Raw genomic sequence first — 22,657 nt, forward strand, 5'->3', positions numbered from 1 at the left:
CACACGCGGTTGATGCGTTTTAATTCGTATCTGGTGTCAAGTTATCTACAACCGGACATTAACAAATTCCCATCTGCCTATAACCGCAGCCACGGCTTTCGAAAGATTATACCCTGCAGGGGTGTCCCAACTTAGCCCATGATAAGCTCTCGCGATCAACGAAGGATATACCTTCTCCTAGGAAGACCCGATCAGACTCAGAATCCCGGTTTACAAGACATTTCGACAATGGTAAAACAAGACCAGCAAAGCCGCCCGATGCGCCGACAAATCCCGATAGGAGCTGCACATATCTCGTTCTCAGGGCAACACCGGAATAGTCTAGCTACGAGTAAAACCAACCCTCAAGTTGCCCCGAGGTGGCCCCGCAGGCAGCTCAGTTCGGACCAACACTTAGACAAGCACTGGCCCGGGGGGGCTAAAATAAAGATGACCCTCAGGTTGGCCAACCCAAGGGAAAGGTATAGGTGGTGGTGAGGCAAATGGTAAAACCAAGGTTGGGCCTTGCTTGAGGAGTTTTATTCAAAGCGAACTGTCAAGGGGGTCCCATAAATCACCCAACCGCGTAAGGAACGCAAAATTTGGGAACATAACACCGGTATGACGGAAACTAGGGCGGCAAGAGTGGAACAAAACACCAAGCAAAAGGCCGAGTCTTCCACCCTTTACCAAGTATATAGATGCATTAATAATATAGGAGATATTGTGATATCCCAACAAAATCCTGTCCACCATGGAGTAATCTTCAACTTCACCTGCAACTAACAACGCTATAGGAGGGGATGAGCAAAGCGGTAACATAGCCAGGCAATGGTTTGCTAGGAAGGGTGTCAAAGGTTAGAGGTTCATGGAAATTTGGGGAGGCTTGATAAACAGGTGATAGGTAGCGCAGCAAAGCGATAGAACGAAGCAACTAGCATAGCAATGATAGTAGTGAGATCCAGGGTAGCGGTCATCTTGCCTGAAATCCCGCTAGGAAGAAGAACGAGTCCATGAAGAAGACGAACGGATGAAGCCGAAGAAAGCGTAGACGAACGAATCCTCACGATCGCAACGATACGGGAACTATCGAGAAGAAGCACACCACATGGTAAACACACCACTCATGACCATGACATGATGCACAACAAGCATGATGCATGACAAAACTAGATGAGGCTACTCATGGCAAGAGATGATGCAAACAAGAGCAACACATCAAGGCAAGTTTAAATGAGGCCGGGAACAACATATAACAATTCCGGTAAGTCCTCATATGCATATTTCGAAGTTGGTCCAGATCTGAATAAAACTTATGTTCAAGTTGTTAAACATCAAGTTAAGATGCACCAAGATGATCTACACGAGATTCTAGTCAAGTTACATATAAAGTTCATTAGATTTGGAGCTACGGCCTAGAAGATGTGGGCAAAACAAGTCAAACATGGCATAGATGCAAAATGCATTCAAACATCAAGAAAACACACCAAAACAAGGATGCAACATGATAATATGAAGCTACATGCAATTCTAAGCAAGTTTCATATAGAGCACACTCAAAACGGAGCAACGGTGCAACACACACACACTAAACATGATATAGCAACAATCTGTCCAAAACAGCAACTAGGCATCTAGCAAGCATCAAAACAATAAGCTACAGCATCTCAACATGAAAACAAAAGACATGGGCATGATGTACAGGTAAAGCATAACAAAACATGAACACTGAGCTATCTCCATAAATCACCAGAACATGCTCAAACACACATGGCAAGATTGCAAATAATAACAGTTCAGACTTTGCAGAAATTAACATCAGGTTGCAATGTTTAGAGCTATAAAACAACATGTTACAGGAATTTAACATGGTAAACAAAGGCATGGCATGAATCTACTAATTGCATAGAACAAAAGTCCCTTACTGACCATGAGTCGAAAAGGAACAGAAAATATGATGGCACCCATGTAAACATGGCAAGTTATATTACAGATTTAAACAGGCAGGAACAACGATAAGTAGGCATGTAGCTGAGCTTGTACCACTCACCACAGAGCAATACATGGCATGGCAAGGCACCCAACAGTAATAAGACATGATTATGAAGCTAAGCATGACAAGAGCAAGTTCATAGGGTACATGGATCACTAACAACAATCATGGCAACAACTGAACTTAATGTTAACAGGCTGACAACAACATTATATAGCAACTTTGGACCAAGATTACAACACGCTACGGCAGGCTATAAATGCAACCAGGGGCATGGATGGATAGAGCATGACATGTAGAACAAAACACCCTTAGTGAACATCTCCAGATTATGCATAGAATGACTTGTAGCAGCAGGTTTACATAGCATCACAAAATAACAGATTCAGCCTAGCAAAACAGTAATAGCAAGTACACTACTTAACAAGCTCGATTCACTCACCACAAGTCATTGCATGACAAGATAAGCATAGCATCATCAAGAATACATGTTTATGAAACAAACTAAAGCAAGAACAAGTTCATAGCATGCAAGGATCAACTACAACAACCTTGACGAAATTGAATAACATGTAAACAATCTACCAGGAAACATTTTGGAGCTAAAGTAGAGCACGAAAATGACATGCTAGACTACTCCATAATTGCAACCAAGGGCATTAATGGATAGAGAAAAACCATATGTTCAAAACATCCTTACTGAAATATCTGAAAATATGCATGGATCTCTCTGTAGCATCAAGTTTACATGGCATCATAATAACAGCAGAACAGGGACTAAAATCAGCAACATCACGAAGCCTAGCTTGCATGCTTGTGCTAGTCACCACATTGATCACAAAAATACATGGTAAGCACCTCTGTAAGGAAAACATGGCATAGTTCAAAACACATGTAGACTTCAACCTCATAAGATGCACACATCAAACATGGCAAAAATGACAAAAGAGCAAGTTCTGTCAAGAAACAGGAACTAACATTATGGAGCACACTTGCAACGATGATTCAGGCATCAAGTTGAGCTCAAATGAACATGATGCAATGGAATGAAATGAAGTACTCGTTGAGGCGAACAATTTGACATATTACACGCAGAAAATGAAGCTACAGATGCCGAGATATGATGCGGTGAACATGGCATGTTAATGTCAAAAACTTCGGGGACTTAGCAGAATAATCACCTCCGGATCAGATCTAGGTTTGCATGGAAACCGAGGCGCGGCTGGAGATGCTCGCCGGAGACGGGGCGGCGCGGCGGCCGGAGCGGTCGAGGGAGGCCGGAGACGGGGCGGCGGTGCCGGATCCGGGCGGCGACGGCCCAGATCTGGCTGGAGACGGAGCCGGCGGCGACGGGCGGGGCACCGGGGGCTGGAACCGCGGGCGGGGCGGCGGCCGGCAAGGAATGGGACGGGGCGGCGGCCGGCTGAGGAGAGGCGGCGAGGCAGAGAAGGACGGCGCGGGGCCGCGGCTCGGGAGGCGCAGAGGCGCCGGACGGCGGTGGGGAGCAGGCCGGCGCGGCTGGGCGAAGGACGGCGGTGAGGTTCCGGCCGGTGGCGTGAAGCGGGGCCGGGCGGCGCGGCGGCACGCCGGCGCGGGCCAGCGGATGGAGGCGGACGGGCCCCGCGGGTCCGCGACGGGCCTGGTGGGCCGCGGCGGAACGGGTGGCGGCGGTGGCGACACATGGCGACAGCGGATTGGGCGGGGGACGCGGGGCGGACATGTCCGGTCGGGGTGGACGTGTCCGGGCGCGGAGGAAGGAGGAGGCTAGGGTTCCGGGAGGATTCATCCGCGAATTTGGACGGGGAGGGCATATTTATAGTTTCTGGGAGCTAGGAGAGTCCAAGTGACGAGCGGTTTTCGCCCACACGATCGTGGTCGAACGACCGAGAGCATGGAGGGGAGTTAGATGGGTTTGGTGGGCTGTGGGAAGAGGTGTTGGTCTGCAAAGAGAAAGGGGGGTTTCGGGCTACGCGGTTAACCGTTGGAGTATTAGACGACCTCCAAATGGCACGAAACTTGACAGGCGGTCTACCGGTGGTATACCAAGGCCGCTTGGCAAACCTCGGGCCATTGCGAGAACGTTCAACACCCGCTCATGAAAACAAGGTCTGAGAGGGGCGACGGGCGCACGCGAGAGGTCCGGACTCTGAACGGACAACGGAGAGAACCGGGAGGACCCGAACGGATGCATGTTTTGAAAAACATGTAGATGAAATGCAGATGATGACATGGCAAAATGCAACACGCAAGCAGCTGACATGCCAACGACGGCGAATAACTGGCAGACACCTGGCGCATCGAATCCAGGGCATTACATGGGTCCCATCAGTGAGGGGGCGAATCATTTTTTTTGCCCGGACGCACTTCCTTGCGTGCAAAGATGTAGCTGGTGGGTCCCAACAGTCAGGGGGCGAATCGTTATTTTTTTGACCGGACGCACTTCCTTGCATGCGAAGATGTAGCTGGTGGGTCCCAGCAGTCAGGGGGGAAACGTTTTTTTTTGTGAAATACGGTGGCTCGTCCGGTGGGTCCCCGCTGTCAGGTGGAGGAATAATTATTTTGCGCATAATAAGGAGGCACTTCCTTGCGGCTGCCATGGACCCAGCTGCCAGCCTCTCCACGTATAGTACTCCGATGGAAGTCATTCCTTGACCACGTTGACCACGCCGCGCGGAGAGCACCAGGGCGGTGGACGACAGCGAGGCCTAGGAAGGGGACGACACGGAGCCGGGGAATACGCGGCAGTCGAAGCCCGCGTGAAGAGGAGTACGAGGGTTTACTGGTTCGACTTCGGTGTGAGGCTGCCGTCGCCGCAGAATAACAGGGGTGTGGGTGAGTAGAGGGATGACCTGGCTAGCGGTGGGAGTAGTAGGGGGCGGTGAGGCCTCCGCGGCATCACAGCTGGCCACGAGAGGCAGGAGCATGCGGCATGACCGGCACTAGTTTGGGCGGCTGGGGCAAAAAGACCAGAGGTTGAAGAAGCACTACGGCCGTTGGATGAACATCGTACGGTAACAGGAGCTAGAATCGTTCATATTGACTAAGTTGACAAAGCCCTCTGTCCCTGTCAACTTGGTAGGCCCACAAGTCAGCCTTCCACTATGCTCGGTTCCAGCTCGCAGGGGGAGTATTCATTTTTTTGTGCGTAATAAGGAGGCACCTCCTTGCGTGCGAAGATAGCTGGTGGCTCCGACCTGTCAGTGGGGGGGCACGTTTTTTTCATGAAATACATAGGCCCTTCCGATGGGTCCCAGATATCAGGTGGAGGAATCATTATTTTGCGCGTAATAAGAAGGCATTTCCTTGTGTGCGGCCATGGACCCAGCTGTTAGCCTCTCCACGCACAGTCTACTTCTGATGGTGTCGTTCATTGGCCATGTTGACCACACCGCGCCAAGCACATCCAAGGTGGTGGACGACGGCGAGGCCCGGACAGCAACGAGCCGGAGATGGGAAGACGCGGGAGTAGAGTCGCGAACAAAGAGGTGTACAAGGGTTAACTGGTTCTAGTGCGCTGTGGTTCGGCAGTCAGTGGAGAAGAATAGGAGGTGTGGAGGGCTGGAGGGATGGCTTGGCCAACGGTGAGGCAGCGCTTCATAGCAAAGCGTGCTAAGCAGAGCTGCTAGCAGCAGGAGGCTGGAGGTGGTCCCGGCGGCGTTAGAGGAAGAAGACGAGAGATTGAAGATGGATGCCGGTCGTTGGATGTAAATCCAACGACTAACATGTCAGAATCATTTGTTGACTAAATTGACAACAACTTGCGTTGGCTTCGACCTATTGGCCCATATTTCAGCCTCCAATAATGTGGCACGTATTCAACCCATTTTTTAGAATTTACAGTCTTTTTTTTTGCGCGGTAGAATTTACAGTCAATTTGATCTTTTTTTTGAATTACAGTCCATTAGCTGGGTTGGGTGAACAAATAATGTATCGTCCATGCGGCCCATTTATTTTATTTCCTAAAAAATTACAGGCCATTTGCAATTTCTTTAAATACACGATTTTGCTGGGCTGATTCTAATTATAATGTTGGGTTGGGCCAGCAATGTTATCAAAAATAAAAAGGTGCTGAGCATTTTGTTATAAATATATTTAAATAATAAGTGATATTATTACGTTCGTCCTTAAATCTTACCAAGCTTTTGTACACAATCACTAGGATTTTCGTGCCAAAATAATCCAGGATTTTATTGTTAACAAATTATTTTTATAAGTTAATAAGATGTGGGATATTGTTTTCTTGCATATGTAAGTATCTATTAAATATATGATGACAATAAAAACAATATATAATAACATATAAAATAATTTAAATATATATAATATAGTTAGAAGGAAAACATAAGTTGGACCTGGTGTTCCAATTCTTATAAAGAAAAATAGAACAGACCTGTGCGTTTTCTTCAAAAAAATACATAAATTGGGTTGCCGATGTTTCAGGAAAAATAAAACCTTGGATTGGAAGTCCATAGGCCGGTAGATACATGACGATCCTCAAGAAAATACAAACAGGCCTATGGACCTCCCATCCAAGGTCGTGGGCTGCACATGTTAAAAATGAAAGCCTAGACGAGGCAGCCCAAAACCCAGCTGATACTTGCTACCCCAGTGATAATAAATGATACCTGCCAGCTCCCCGGCTTCGTTGTGAATTTATCTCCTATAGTAACTACGTTTAAGCACCTAAAATGTAACTATGTTAACAAACCCGTGGGCCCCAATGTCATTATAGCATTAGGAGGAAGTATTTTTTCGATGAGGCACTTGCTTGCGTACGGCCATAACCTGGTGGGTCCCGACTGTCCGCCTCTCAATGTACAGTCCTCTCTAGATTCCTCTCGTTTGTTCAGCATGTTCACAACGGCAGACAGGGACGTCGCGGCGAGTGCACAAAGGCGCAGGAGGGGATCCGACCACCTGAGGAAGTGCCTTATTATTAACGAAACTACTGAACTAGCCTAGTGGCCAAGTGACATTACCCGACAGCTGTTCCGCCCGGGTTCGATTCCACCTGTGCAGGGAGAATATCTCCAAAATTTTTGCCTCTGCCTTTATTGGCATGTGGGTCCCCATTGTCATCTACGCACACCACGTCCAACACTTGCCAAAACATCGTCCCTCGTTTTCTCTGTGTTTCGCACACTCGACATTGTGTGGGCATTTTGACTGTGCATCATATGAAGATGTGCTATGCATGAATGTTGATCAGCATGATGTTAACTGGCTGGTAGTTCCATTTTCGACCATGAATAAAACTTCCAACATGATGTTAACCCTGTTTGAAAAGGCCGTGTTAATATAAATGCTCTGCCTCTGAAAGTTGCAGTTTCTTATCTGAAACTGAACTTGCAGTTTCTTATCTAAAATTGAAACTTGCAGTTTCTTCTCTGAGAATCACATTGTCTGCACTTTTATTAAGTGCTAAAAATAGATCTCTAGAATTCATAAAATACTTCATATGCTCAATACTGCAAATCTAAAATTAAAAAGACATTCATATCTAAAAGTACTCTCAAAATACACAACAGAAAACACAATTCACAACCTGCAAATACTGACAACCCTAAGCTCTTCCTGACAATTCACAACCTTCCCGACTATTGGGTTGGGGGGCAGTCCCCTCCTATTCCTTGGCAGCAGACAGCCGCCCCGTGAGACGATGTGAATGGCGAGGGAGAGGATGGCGGGAAAGCGTCGTCAGGCCAACTGCTTTTCTCCTCTTGCAGTTGGGTTCGGTCGACGAAAACTCCACCGGCTCGCTCTGGCAGGACACTCTCACAAACGGCACCCTGTAGATGCTCGACCCTTCAATCTCTAGTGGATGCTCCATCTGGGATCGATACTCCCACCACCGCTCCCTCACGATCGGATTCGGTGAATCTGTTTGCTCCATGGCCCAGAGGAGCAGCTCTATGTACTCCCGCGCGACTCCCTCCGGGAGTATCGCCGCCTTTTTGCTCTGTTGCAGATATTTGGCCATGGATGTCGCCGTCTCCGCTAGTTGGTCCTTGTTGTCAAACCAAGACTGTATCTCCAACATCCTAGCTAGCTTTATAGGGTCACCGTCTGCGATCCTCGCGTATCGGTTGTACTCCTCCATCGATCTACTTCTCCACAACACCTTCACTCGCCGACGGTGGTTTTTGAATGGAAGAGGAGATAAGCAGCGCTGGTTTTGGATTAGAACAGGAGAGGATTGACGCTGGTTTTGGACTGGAACGGGAGAGGAGGGGCGGTGGTTTTGAAATGGAAGAGGAGAGGAGCGGCGCTGGATTTAGATTGGAACAGGAGAGGAGCGGCGGTGGTTTAAGAGGAGAAGAGTGGAAGAGCAGCGCTGATCATGGAAGTATTTTTTTTGTTGTTTTGCGTATTTTGGGTCAAAGTTTGACCACGTACTGTATTTGACAAGCAAAATGTGAATGCATGTCACCAAAACTTGTATCATTTGGTTTGTATCTAAATGTACTTTCAAATTATATTATTTTTGCAATGTATAACATATATTTTATGTGTGAAAATCATGGTTAATTATGACCCAGAATAAAAGGGAGACTAGTTAATGTGGAGTCGCTTTCTTAATTGAAGGGTAAACTGATGTTGATTTTGATCCAATCACAGCGCGCCAGCCCTCTCGTCCAATCCTAAATCGCTGCCGCACGCTCCTCTCCCTCTTCTCCATTGCAAAACCACCTCCTCTCCTCTCCATCATCTCCATTCCAAAACCACCATCTCGCCTCTCCCTCTTCTGATCTTCTCCATTGCAAAACCACCTCCTCTCCTCTCCATCATCTCCATTCCAAAACTACCGTCTTGCCTCTCCCTCTTCTCTATTGCAAGACCATCGTCTCTCCTCCCATCTTCCAAAGCTAGCACCGGACCACTTAGAAGGACATTTATGGAGAGGATGCAGCAGTGAATCAGGCAGATCGCTGGCGGTAACCAGGCAAAGTTAGCCAGGTTGAAGGAGATCCTTACTTGGTTTGACAATGAGTGGGAGATTTCTAGGATGGTGCGGGCCATGTGGCAATGTATACGAAAGAGCGAGATGGCGGCGATGAGGGCGGCGATGTACATGTACTCCTCGGTGGCAGTCACGCCGCAGTCCTCCGAGTTCCTCGAGTATCTCCTCTGGGCGATGGAGCAGATAGATTCGCTCGAGGCGACAGTCAGGCGGAGGTGGTGGGCGTACAGGTCGAAGGTCGAGCACCCAGAGGATAACGAATCAATCGAGAATGGTGTGTCGTTCGTGAGGGTGTAGAGCCAGCCGGAGCCATGGGAGTATTCATTCTCCCACTACAAGAGGAGGCCGGATGGCGCGATGTCGCTTCCTCCCCATTCTCCACGGTTCCCTCGACGCTCGCCTCATTTCAACGGAGGCGGTAGGGTTTAAGGTAAGCTTCGCACTAACCTAATCTTCCACCCGCTCATGCTTACAATCAGTGTGACAGCTAATGAAAATCATGCTTACAATTAATCTCCGAGTACTACGCCAAACACCCTAAAATAGCTTTGGACCTTTGGGTCAAAGTTGTGACATAGTGTACAAATAAAGAAAAATAGATTGGTGCTTCTTTCAGAAAAGAGTACTCCTTAGAAAACTGCCAATATAAGATACTAGTACTTGGTTAGAGGATTTGTTGCCGAGAAAGATCCGTCCACAAAGAGCGCCACACATCCCACTGGTGATGGTGGACGCTAATGAGTGCATGCAGCATGGTTGGTGTCGGCAATTTTTACTTGGCACACCTCGCACTCTACATATATGCCGGTTCCATACGTACATTTGTGCAGTTCCACCAAAATGCAGCTGAATAACCCTGTTTGCACAGATAATGAAAAAGCGTGATTACATTATAGTGGCACTAGTTGATGAAACACACAAAATAAATAGAAGAAAATATTGCGATAGTATCATAGTATGCCATGCTGCGAGGGCGAGATGGGCCCTGCGACGCCTCATACGGTACGCCTCATACTGGAAATCGTCCCATGTCTCCCAGATACACCTTTTGCCAGTGATGAACATCAATGTACAGCGGTATTACAAGGAGGTGCCTTGAGACATTCAAATCTCTATTTTTGTACACATCAACTAGAATTAAGCACCCCAGTTTGCAGAAACACTTAAATGTTAAAAATGGGACTAGTTGATGAAACATACATTAACAAAGAGAAGCACTTTCTTTATCTACATTGGAAATGAAATGATAGAGAGGACACTCGCTCTATTTTAACTGTATTATTACTTCATTTTATCAGTGACACTAGGGTCGAGCAGGTGGCAAACGAGGTGTACCGTGTGTCGCAAGGATGGAGGCCGGGGGTGCTTAGACTGGGATGCTGAAGCTGGCTCTTTCAGTCACCAACATGGATGATTCAATTGATGGGACCTTTTGGTGCAGTTCACCTAAAATGAAGCAATGTCCCATGAGCTAGCAGCTTCTTCAAAAAAAATTTAAGAAAAGGGCTCCAGCCGCGGTTCCATTTCCATCAGAAAATGAAACCCACAGAGCTTCTTCTTCATTAGTTGCAATAAAATTGAGCAACATCAAGGTTGCTTGCGAAGCTCCTGGAATGTTCAACTATAATTTGGATATCATTTGTGCAGTTCAACTAAGATCGAGCGTGAAATGTATATCTCTGTTTGCACAAAAAAGGTGGAAAGGAGGGTGTATAACAAGTGATGAAACATGCATCAAATGAAAAGAAGCATGTTCCTTATCTGAATGGCAATCCTACAAGGACAGTAGCAATTTCTAAAGTAGTGGCATTGCTAGATATTAGTGTGGGCATTTGGGTTCACTATGACAACCCTTAAATACAACATTACTTTGGGCACGGGAGAGTAGGCAGACCAGGACAGTTTCATTTCTAATGAAAAGAACCAACTTATCTTAATGGGAAATTTAGCAGGACATGTAAAAAAGTGCCATTGATTCATATTACTGGAGGCATTACATTGAAAACAACATTGGTTTAACGTGTCCTTACTTTGAACAGTGTGACTGCTACATTGTACCAGTGGCATTACATAAGAGTGGCTCGGGGCAACAAACATCAGAATAGGATATCTGGGTTGGTCCCATTTTTGTTCGGTATAGCCACCTTATACCGTGTGAGGCTAGCAAATCTAGTGCTGGACTTTCTCTGTTGACTTGTCCCCCAGTCCCCACTTTCTTTCCTTTTTCAACCAATAGATCGGTTTTATATTGAGTTTGTACTATGTTTCCTTTATTTCCCTATTAGACCTAGAGACCAGTTGGATAGCCAATCTTTGCTACTTTTCGCCCCCGTTATTTCCACTTTCGACCAAGTCCTAGATTCAGGTAAAAAATCCTCCCCCACCCCTCACCCCCTTTCTTCCTTGTTTGAACCAAGTAGTACTAGATTCGAGTGCATGAACTAGTTTTACCTCTTAACCATAAAAAATAGGTGGTTCTCGAACAGCCGATCGGTCCTATCTATGAGGGGGCCTGAGAAATAGTAAAAAATACAAATGTAGCAATGTCAGGAGCTCGAGAAGTAGAGCAAGGCCGGTTTCGAAGGAAGTTATACCTGATGGTCACCGGGATGTCGCTAGGTGGGTGGCGGGAGGCCGGATCTGCCCACACTACGGCAGCAAGGAAGAAGGGGTCGGAGGCCCTCCCTCGCCAGCGGTGCTTGGGAGAGAACGGCAAGGCAGGCTGATCGAGACACGCCAGCAGTGGGTAAGAGCCGTCGCCGAGGATGACCGCGTGAACGTTGCACCTTCTCACCTTTCCCAGTGGAGAGGATCCGACTGGATCTGTGACCAGCGGTGAGCAGAGAGAGAGAGTAGCCACCGCTGTCGTGTTTAGATCTGGAGAGGACGAGACAGTGTGAAGAGAGCAACACTAGCAAGCAAGCGCGGAGGCTCCTGCCTATATAGTGGAGTACTAGTTTTCTTTTGTCTACTAGAGCCGACTTGACCTCGTCAATGACTGTCGAGAAGTCACATGGCCCGGAGGCGCAGTTGTCGCCATTTAGATCTGAAGCACTAGATTATAACAAAATAACACGAAAAAATGCCACATGACAAGAAATCATAACCTCACTGCCCAAAGGAGACAACATGAATCCCGACGGACAAACTAGATGAGGATCAACGCTCAAATTAAAGATAAACTCGTAGAAAAGGGGTTCGTCGATAGATGTCCTAATTAACATAGCCGGCTTGACCTAGATGGAAGCCGGGTAGTCTTCGTGCATGTGCCCCCAATGACTAGCCCAACTCAGTTGTCGCTGTTTAACCCTTGAAGTGATCTGAAGCACATGACACCTAATTTTGCGAGATGACAAGAAACCTTTTTTTTAGATTTCTCACTAGAACTACAGCCCTGTACAACACAACCTGCACAATTTGTAGATGATAGCCAATCCAGGTGTGTCTGCTCGAGTCTGGTCACATGCATGGACGAACTGATCTTTCGTGTCTTGCAGGGATCATCCAGGAACCAACGTAGTACAACACTTCTCTAGTACTATCGCTTGTCTCTCTCTTCTATTAAGTCACTCGACTTGCAGGGCCGGGGAGTGTGCCTATGGTCGATTCTCAATTGCGGTCCCACATGTGTGTGCAAACGCAATATGACGCACGTTCCATTCTAAGAGCAGCGCGCCAGACCGACGATCGTCTGGGGTGCGACGCGAACGCGATGGGCGTGCTGTATACTCCGTACAAGTGTACCGCCGTTTTGTAGAGGCTTTGCTCCATGGCGCAATCCATGGATACAAAATTAGTATATTGTACTATTTAAAAGTCAAGGGCGAGGCTTTTCCTGTGTGGTAGGCGGGGCAGTTCCGCCTAGTCGATTCGAAAGAGATGCGATAAGATGAGGGAGTAGGCTGCTGCAAACGTAGGGTTGTGTGATTTGACAGCGAGTTACTGCTCGACAGGTGGAGCCCCGTGATTTCACTTGCCATTATCATTTTAACTACGGCGCTACGACCGGCGTGAGTCTCCCGATTCCTGACCACCTCCATACATGTGCCTCTCCCAATGCTCCACCATGTAGTAGAGGTTGGCTCTTGCATGAGAGCCCACTTCTCCACTTTTTCCTTGCCTCTCTTTCCTCCACATATGCAAAAAAGCCATGTAAAGCGCACTATTGTACTTACTTGCTCCTACAGGTGCTAAGCTTGCCACATAGGCATAAAGTCTGATGTGGCAAGTTAATCAAGAAGAGAGAGACTAATTTTTCATTGGCTCTCTTGATGTTCTCGGGGTACATGGGTATATATAGGAGGAAGAAGTAAGTTGGTGGCCGCCCAAGGGGCCCACGAGATAGGGGGCGCGCGCTGTAGGGGTGGGCGCGCCCTCCACCCTCGTGGCCGCCTCGACTGCTTCTTGACTTGCACTCCAAGTCCTCTGGATCATGTTCGTTCCAAAAATCACGCTCCCGAAGGTTTCAATCCGTTTGGACTCCGTTTGATATTCCTTTTCTTCGAAACACTGAAATAGGCCAAAAAAACAGCAATACGGGCTGGGCCTCCGGTTAGTAGGTTAGTCCCAAAAATGGTATAAATGTGTAAAGTAAAGCCCATAAACATCCAAAACGGGTAATATAATAGCATGGAACAATCAAAAAATTTAGATACGTTGGAGACGTATCAGCCAACATCATATAGCCAGCAGTTTAGTTGTCAAAGAATTTCAGGGTGCTTAGTTTTGTCAAAGAATTCCAGGATGCTTAGTTTTATTTGAGGGGTGGGTTGTGCTGGACATCATTATTGTGACTAGCCTTTTCAATAGTACTATATGCATAATTTGGCGACGAGCGCTCTCTATATGTACCACCTTTTTTTAATTTCAAGTTTTGCTCCATGGCGCAATCCATCGATACTACTACTGTACAAAAGTATACATTTTTTAAAAGGCTAGAGGGCGGGGTAGTCTAGCTTGGTTGGTTTCATGAGAGGCGAGGGCCTTTGTGATTTGACGGATCATTACTGCTAGAAGGCAGGGCCTTGTGATTTGACTTCTCGTATAAATGCACTGACGATCTGAGGAGGAGCAAAGAACCATGCGGTATACTCAAGTTTTCCACTGGAGTAGTACTACGACGGAGGAGCACGAAACACGGCAGCCCAGTGCCATATGGCGATAAAAAAATGATCTAATTTGCTATTCATCTCATTGTTAGCATTGTTCTATTCATTCCCTCAAAAAAACCATTGTTCTATTCATGCCTCGCAGAGAACGTGACACGTGCAGCGAAACACCCGAAGCAAAAGATGAAACACAGGAGCAAAAGAAGAAGGAAGATTATCACCCCAAATGATCTAATTCGCCACGGAATCGTAATTGCTTCTTCATAGCCTCCACGACCTCCATCTCCTTGCGTGTCTCCTCCACCATCTTCTTCATTCTGTCCATGATGCAGGATTTCTCGATGCGAGCCTTCATTATCTGTTCCACGGCCGCATTACGTACTTTGACAGCAGCCGGGTGCTCGATGCGGAGCTTCGCCAACTCCTCCTTCTGTTCCATGACGAGGGCCTGCAGCATCTTCATCGAGGAACTACTATTCTCATGCAGCTTCTTCCAGCCGGCGTTCTTCTCCTTCAACAGGTCGAGCTCGTGGCAGAGCTTCCCCTTGTCCTCCTAAAGTTGCAGGATTTCACCGGTCGCCTTCTTCTCCGAGGCAATGCTCTTCTTCAGCAGCATCACCAAGTCAGCGGTCAACTCCCCCTGCTTATTGAGCTCAGCGTGCATGTCTCGAGGCTCTCCTTCAGCAGCTCCACCAAGCCTTTGATGAACTCCTTCTGCTTATTGAGGTGCTTATTGAGCTGATCAGGCATGCCATCGAGGGATAACGACACCAGCGCCGCCGTCTCAGCATGTTCGCCTACGCGGCTAGGGCGCTCTTGGGAGCCATCGCCTGCCCGTGCGAGATCTTTCGAGGCCTCTGCGTGGCGGCGAGCCACTTTCTTTTCTGGAGCCTTGATTGCCGCTCCCTTGTTACGAGTAGTTCTCGACCTAGAGCTCTGCTCACCGGCCATGGCAAGGACGGACGAAGAAGAAGCACTTATGAGGAGGAAAGGTAGAGTAATTTTCGGTTAGGTAGTTCCCCTTTTTATAACCTAAGGACAAGCACTAGTACTAATACTTGCATAGTGGGAACACGTTTAGGTTTGGTACGTACTAGTAGGTGTTAGCAAGCTTTTGAATGGGATGGGAACAAGGTAAAGATTAATTGATGGTTTTGGTTTCGAGGCCTGAAATGGCGCCCGATGAGTTTAGTGGAACATAAATTTCAACTAGACTACACTGCTCAAATGCGTAAATATTATGTCACTATCAAAAATTGGAACAAAATACGAAGGAGACCAATGGAAGTACTACTAGCAACCCATGATTTAACTACTCGCATGCGTGCAGTGGCGTAGTAATGTCTTTCTTCCGCCCTCACGTCCACTCAATTTGCATGCGCTGTATTAATTGACCATCAATAAAGTGAACGACTTTACACGCGTCAAATTATCACATGGGGTGGATCTTGGTACAAAATTGCGTCCGCCCGTGTACCGTGTGTGCATGCAAGGGAATGAGTGCGTGCGTGGCGTGCGTGCACATCTTTGCTTCATGCATGTACCGACAGTATGGCTCAGGCAGGACGAGTACATTCTTCTGGAACCAGCAGCACATCACTGTGATCAATCCACACAAGGAGGTCGCGACAACGCTTCCACATGTTCCACGTGGCTTCATGAATGTAGCGTTCCATTGGAATTCTAATTTACGTGTTTTGCACATACTCGAAGTACTAGTAAGGTACACGTGCATTGCACGCATCAGATTTTGCAATCAAATTATGAATAAATACGACACTATAGCATGTAAGCTCTGAGTCATATATGCCTGATGTAGACCTTCGTTTAATTCTTATAGGTCATCTTATTCAAAATCAATTAGTTTTTATAAAAAAGCTAGGGCCTCTCGGATTCGTAGGATTTCCAAAAGGCGGGAATAGGAAAAACATGGGATTATAGTGGAATGTCGTCTTGAATCCTACAGGATTGTACGAGTGTTTGATTGTGCATAGAAAAAACGTAGAATTCTTTCAAAGAGTTTTGAGTGGATGGGATGTTTCCTATGAAATCTAGTGCAAATGAATCGTATGGAAAAATTCCTATGGTTTACAATCCTACGAATCAAACAACCAAGATAGGAAAAATTGCTAAGGATTAGAATCCTCCAAAATTCCTTTGAGACTCCTTTGAATCAAAGAAGCCCTTAATCTATTTTATGGTCCATGGAATTGTGCGTTGTAAAGCATGAAGTAAAAACAAATAATGGCAATTCAACTAGAAAAAAAGTTTGGGCAGTTATGATACGGAAGATTTTAGAACAAAAGAGAACCACTATTGTTTTGAGGTTTGTGCATTATGCTTAAGTTCAACCATGGAGTCTGCTAGATTGTACATGTGGCAAAATCTGGTGGGGGCTAGAAGATGGTGCGAGGGGCCGAGTGGAGGGAGACTATGAAGGACTGCACAAGTGCGAGATCGATATTTAGAGAGAGGGGGCGAGAACGTGCGTTGTTGCACGAAGTGGCGGGGCCATGAAAAATAAATGATATAGGGGGGCAAGCATTGCTAATCCTTTACGAGGAAGGTCAATTCATGAACTTAAATCATTTTTAGCAGCAATTGTCTAATGGTCACATTCATATTAGCCTCGATATATAGTGATGTTAGGGGGGACAGGGCCCTTGTTGCCCCCTGTCTTCGCCATTGTGCGCGCGTCTGAGAGATGAAGCGGAAGGCATGGATGATGAGAGGGGGACGTTGGATATATAATTAATGTGGGTGTATTAGATATATATGTTAATCCTATATCAAGAGGTATAGATTGATCGATGTGGATGTGGGAAAGAGGGTGAGACCTCACTGGATATATCGATTGATCAGTTTGTGTGGAAAACTATGAAAGACCTAGCTATATACACACATACATAGAGGAACATCGATCATTGCGCATGCACGCGTGAGAGATAAAGAATGCCCGATATGATGGAGAGGGGGATGTGTGTGGGTGTGTTCCTTCATGGGAGACCGACCTGAAGAAAAAGATTGGATGTGTGCAATGGATAATGCCGACTGGTAGTGTGTGTGCATGCATGCACGAGACAAATTTAGTGGTACAATTATAAAGAGAAGACGATTGTGTGGGTGTAAAAGACTACGTGAGGTCATAATCAATGTAAAGTTGAATTCAAATATTTGAATAAGAGATCCTGATATTTGAAACCCATGCATGGATGAATATAACGGAGATCTGCACGGTGTGGTTTGGAAACGAGCATGTTGTAATGTATACACATTGAACACGGTCAGACTGATATGAATTTGAGATACCGATGGTAGACATCATTTGGTCACGTCGCATCCGTGCATGGACACACTATTCTAATTGGAGATGATGGGTGGCTTTCGAATCACATATCTATTTCTATACCCCTATATATATATTATATTTTATATATTTTTATATTGTGTGCGGGTAAATTTAACTTTGAAAGATGGTCGTTGGATGAGGCGAATCCGATGGTCGAAAGATGGCAAATTTGAGCACTACTGGTTGTTGGATATCATCTAGATTCCACCAGATTTCGCCACATGTATAATCTAGAAGACTCCATGGTTGAACTTAAGAATAATGCACAAACATCAAAACACAAGCACTTCTTCTTTGTTCTAGAATCTTTGGTATCAGAATTACCCAAATGTTTTTCTACATGATTTGCCATTATTTGTTTTTACTTTATGTCTTACAACGCACAATTCCATGAATCTTAAAATAGATTAGCTTTCTTATAAAAACTAGATGATATTGAATGAAAAGAACTATAAGAATTAAACGAACATCTACATCATGCATATATGACTCAAAGCTTACATGCTATAATGTGGTATTTATTCATAATTTGGCTGCCAAATCTCATGCGTGCAATGCACGTGTACCTTACTCTAGTATAAATGGTGTTTGTGTGTGTGTTGTGCGTGTTGAGGTGCAAATTGTCTTTTTTTTGGTACACGTTAAGCTTGTTCTCCCGAAATTTCAAGTCACGCCTTGTTATGCCAATAATTCAAGCTAGCGTCTCTGTCTATCGTGCTGCGAAACTTCCCGCCTCTTCAACCCGCATCTTGTTAGCCCGAAATATTTAAGATATATCTTTGTCTCGTTGTGCTCCGACAACTCCCTCCATCTCAACCTGCGCCTTGCTATTCCAAAATTACAACGCGCGCGAAAACTCCCACCTCCTGTGAAATCCCGACATGCGAAATGCCCGTGGTACCCCTAAACCAAAAGAACCGCCTCAAATCAGTGGGGGTACTTTCGTAACTTACCCCACATTTCGGACAAGCGCGTCCCTAAGGCATGGTTCCCCACTCCCATCCCATCCGCCCAACCATTCATACACCGAGGCCACGAAAACCCACGACGAAGGCCCACACCCTCCTCCGTCCGCCACCCAGCCGGAGCCTCTTCCCCGATGATGTCGTCCACAGCAACACCTCGACGTCCCTCATCCACCGTATCGGATGAGGATCCGTCGTCGATCCCGTCGTCCCGCTGATTCAGCCACCCCGTCCTCCACCTCCAAGGAGCTGCCCCGACGTTCCCCTCGTCTTTCGCGCCACCTCCATTCCCACACCGTCGTATTCACCTGCACCACCGGAAGAGCATCATCATCACCGTTTCCTCGGATGAAGTTGCAGCCTAATCGGCGCCACCAAAGAGGTTGTACACTAATCACCGCATTTTCTTCTTAATTCATTCTCACGGTGCTATAGGCGCTCGGTCCCGAGCCGACACGGCGCGGCTCCATCCACGGTGGCGTCACTGGCCACTTCCTCCACGACGTCGCTCCCTCGGCGGTGACGTCCACATCAGTAGGAGTTGCTGCTACTCTGCTCTTCCTCTCGGTCCCCTGCATGGTCTGCTCTTGTTATTGCTCTTGCTCGCGCTGCTGCTCTCGCTCTTGCTCTTGCTTGTGATGCTGCTCTGATTTAGCTACACTTCAGTCGACTGAATTGACTTTTGGGTCAGTCGATTTTTAGGGGGGGGGGGTCGCCGGGGTGAAGGAAGAAGCAACCGCAGTGGGGAGGGGGGCTCGCCGGAGAGGTACCCCATGCTACGTCTTGAGCTTGCGTTGGTTTTCCTTGAAGGGGAAAGGGTGATGCAGCAAAGTAGCGTAAGTATTTCCCTCAGTTTTTAAGAACCAAGGTATCAATCCAGTAGGAGGCTCCTCAGAAGTCCCACGCACCTACACAAAAAAACAAGAACTCGCAACCAACGAAATAAAGGGGTTGTCAATCCCTTCACGGCCACTTGCAAAAGTGAGATCTGATAGAGATAATATGATAAGATAAATATATTTTTGGTATTTTTATGATATAGATTGGAAAAGTAAAGACGCAAATAAAAGTAGATTGAAAGCTTATATGATAAAAGATAGACCGGGGGGCCATAGGTTTCACTAGTGGCTTCTCTCAAGATAGCATAAGTATTACGGTGGGTGAACAAATTACTGTCGAGCAATTGATAGAAAAGCGAATAATTATGAGATTATCTAGGCATGATCATGTATACGGGCATCACGTCTGTGACAAGTAGACCGACTCCTGCCTGCATCTACTACTATTACTCCACACATCGACCGCTATCCAGCATGCATCTAGAGTATTAAGTTCATAAATAACAGAGTAACGCATTAAGAAAGATGACATGATGTAGAGGGATAAACTCATGCAATATGATATAAACCCCATCTTTTTATCCTCGATGGCAACAATACAATACGTGCCTTGCTGCCCCTGCTGTCACTAGGAAAGGACACCGTAAGATTGAACCCAAAGCTAAGCACTTCTCCCATTGCAAGAAAGATCAATCTAGTAGGCCAAACCAAACTGATAATTCAAAGATACTTGCAAAGATAACTTAATCACACATAAAAGAATTCATAGGAGATTCAAATATTTCTCATAGATAAACTTGATCATAAACCCACAATTCATCGGATCTCAACAAACACATCGCAAAAAGAGTTACATCGAATAGATCTCCAAGAAGATCGAGGAGAACTTTGTATTGAGATTCAAAGAGAGAGAAGAAGCCATCTAGCTAATAAATATGGACCCGAAGGTCTGTGGTAAACTACTCACAACTCATCAGAAGGGCCTTGGAGATGATGTAGAGGCCCTCCGTGGTCGATTCCCCCTCCAGCGGAGCGTCGGCGAAGGCTCCAAGATGGGATCTCGCGGATACAGAAGGTTACGGCGATGGAAATAGTTTTTCATGGTGCTCCTCGATGGTTTCAGGGTACGTGGGAATATATAGGAGGAAGAAGTAGGTCGGTGGATGCTCGAGGGGCCCATGAGGGTGGGGGCGCGCCCACCTGTAGCGGGCACGCCGGGCACCGTCGTGGTCGCCTCCTCTGTTGCTTGACGTCCACTCCAAGTCCCGTGGATCACGTTTGTTCCAAAAAGATCGCTCCTGAAGGTTTCATTCCGTTTGGACTCCGTTTGATATTCCTTTTCTTCGAAACACTGAAATAGGGAAAAAAAAAACAGCAATTTGGGTTGGGCCTCCGGTTAGTAGGTTAGTCCCAAAAATGATATAAAATTGTAAAGTAAAACGCATAAACATCCAAAATGGGTAATATAATAGCATGGAACAATCAAAAGTTATAGATATGTCAGAGACGTATCCAGCATCCCCAAGCTTAATTCATGCTCGACCTCGAGTAGGTAAATGATAAAAATAGAATTTTTGATGCGGAATGCTACCTAGCATATTTCTCAATGTAATTTTCTTTATTGTGGCATGAATGTTCAGATCCAAATGATACAAGATAAAAGCTTATAAAACTTAAAAATAATAATACTTGAAGCATACTAGCAAATAATCATGTCTTATCAAAATAGCATAGCCAAAGAAAGCTTATCCCTACAAAATCATATAGTTAGGCCATGCTTCATTTTCATTACACAAAATACTCCCATTATGCAGAACCCCGGTTTCAGCCAAGCAATTGGTTCATACTTTTTAACGCGCTTCAGCTTTTTCAACTCTTACGCAATACATGAGCGCAAGCCATGGACATAGCACTATATGTGGTATATGGTGGTGGTTGTGAAGACAAAAAAAGGGAGAAGATAGTCTCACATCAACTAGGCGTATCAACGGGCTATGGAGATACCCATCAATAGATATCAATGTGAGTGAGTAGGGATTTCCATGCAACGGATGCACTAGAGCTATAAATGTACGAAAGCTCAACAAAAGAAACTAAGTGGGTTTGCATCCAACTTGCTTGCTCACGAAGACCTAGGGCATTTTGAGGAAGTCCATCATTGGAATATACAAGCCAAGTTCTATAATGAAAAAAAATCCCACTAGTATATGAAAGTGACAACATAGGAGACTCTCTATCATGAAGATCATGATGCTATTTTGAAGCACAAGTGTGGAAAAGAGATAGTAGCATTGTCCCTTCTCTCTTTTCTCTCATTTTTTTATTTTTTTTATTTGATGAGCTCTTTGGCCTCCCTTTTTTTATTTGGTGGGCTCTTTTGCCTCTTATTTTTTTTCTAAAGTCCGAAGTCTCATCCCGACTTGTGGGGGAATCATAGTCTTCATCATCCTTTCCTCACTTGGGACAATGCTCTAATAATGAAGATCATCACACTTCTATTGATTTACAACTCAAGAATTACAACTCAATACTTAGAATAAAATATGACTCTATATGAATGCCTCCGACGGTGTACCCGGATATGCAATGAATCAAGAGTGACATGTATGAAAAATTATGAAGGTGGCCTTGCCACAAATACGATGTCAACTACATGATCATGCAAAGAGCAATATGACAATGATGGAGCATGTCATAATAAACGGAACGGTGGAAAGTTGCATGGCAATATATCTCGGAATGGCTATGGAAATTCCATAATAGGTAGGTATGGTGTCTGTTTTGAGGAAGGTAAATAATGGGTGCATGATACCGGCGAAAGTTGCGCGGCACAAGAGAGGTTAGCAAAGTGGAAGGGTGAGTGTGCGTATATCCATGGACTCGCATTAGTCATAAAGAACTCATATACTTATTGCAAAAGTCTACTTGCCCTCGAAGCAAAGTACTACTATGCATGCTCCTAGGGGAAGGGTTGGTAGGAGTTAACCATCACGCGATCCCGAGCTCCACTCATAAGGAAGACAATTAAAAGAGCACCTCATGCAACAAATTTGTCACACAACTTTTACCATACGTTCATGCTACGGGACTTGCCAACTTCAACACAAGTATTTCTCAATTTCATAATTACCCAACTAGCATGACTCTAATATTACCACCTTTATATCTCAAAACAATTATCAAGAATCAAATTGATCCTAATGTTTAATGCACTTTCTATGATAGTTTTTATTATACCCAACTTGGATGCTCATCATTCTAGGACCAAATTTATAACCATAGCAAATACCATGCTGTTCTAAAAGACTCTCAAAATAATATAAGTGAAGCATGAGAGATCAAAAATTTCTTCAAAATTAAGCTACCGCCGTTCTCTAGAAAATATAAGTGAAGCACACAGAGCAAAACTATCTATCTCAAAAGATATAAGTGAAGCGCATAGAGTATTCTAACAAATTCTAAT

The sequence above is a fragment of the Triticum dicoccoides genome, chromosome 4B (assembly GCF_002162155.2).
Source record: "Triticum dicoccoides isolate Atlit2015 ecotype Zavitan chromosome 4B, WEW_v2.0, whole genome shotgun sequence".
Taxonomy (NCBI): domain Eukaryota; kingdom Viridiplantae; phylum Streptophyta; class Magnoliopsida; order Poales; family Poaceae; genus Triticum; species Triticum dicoccoides.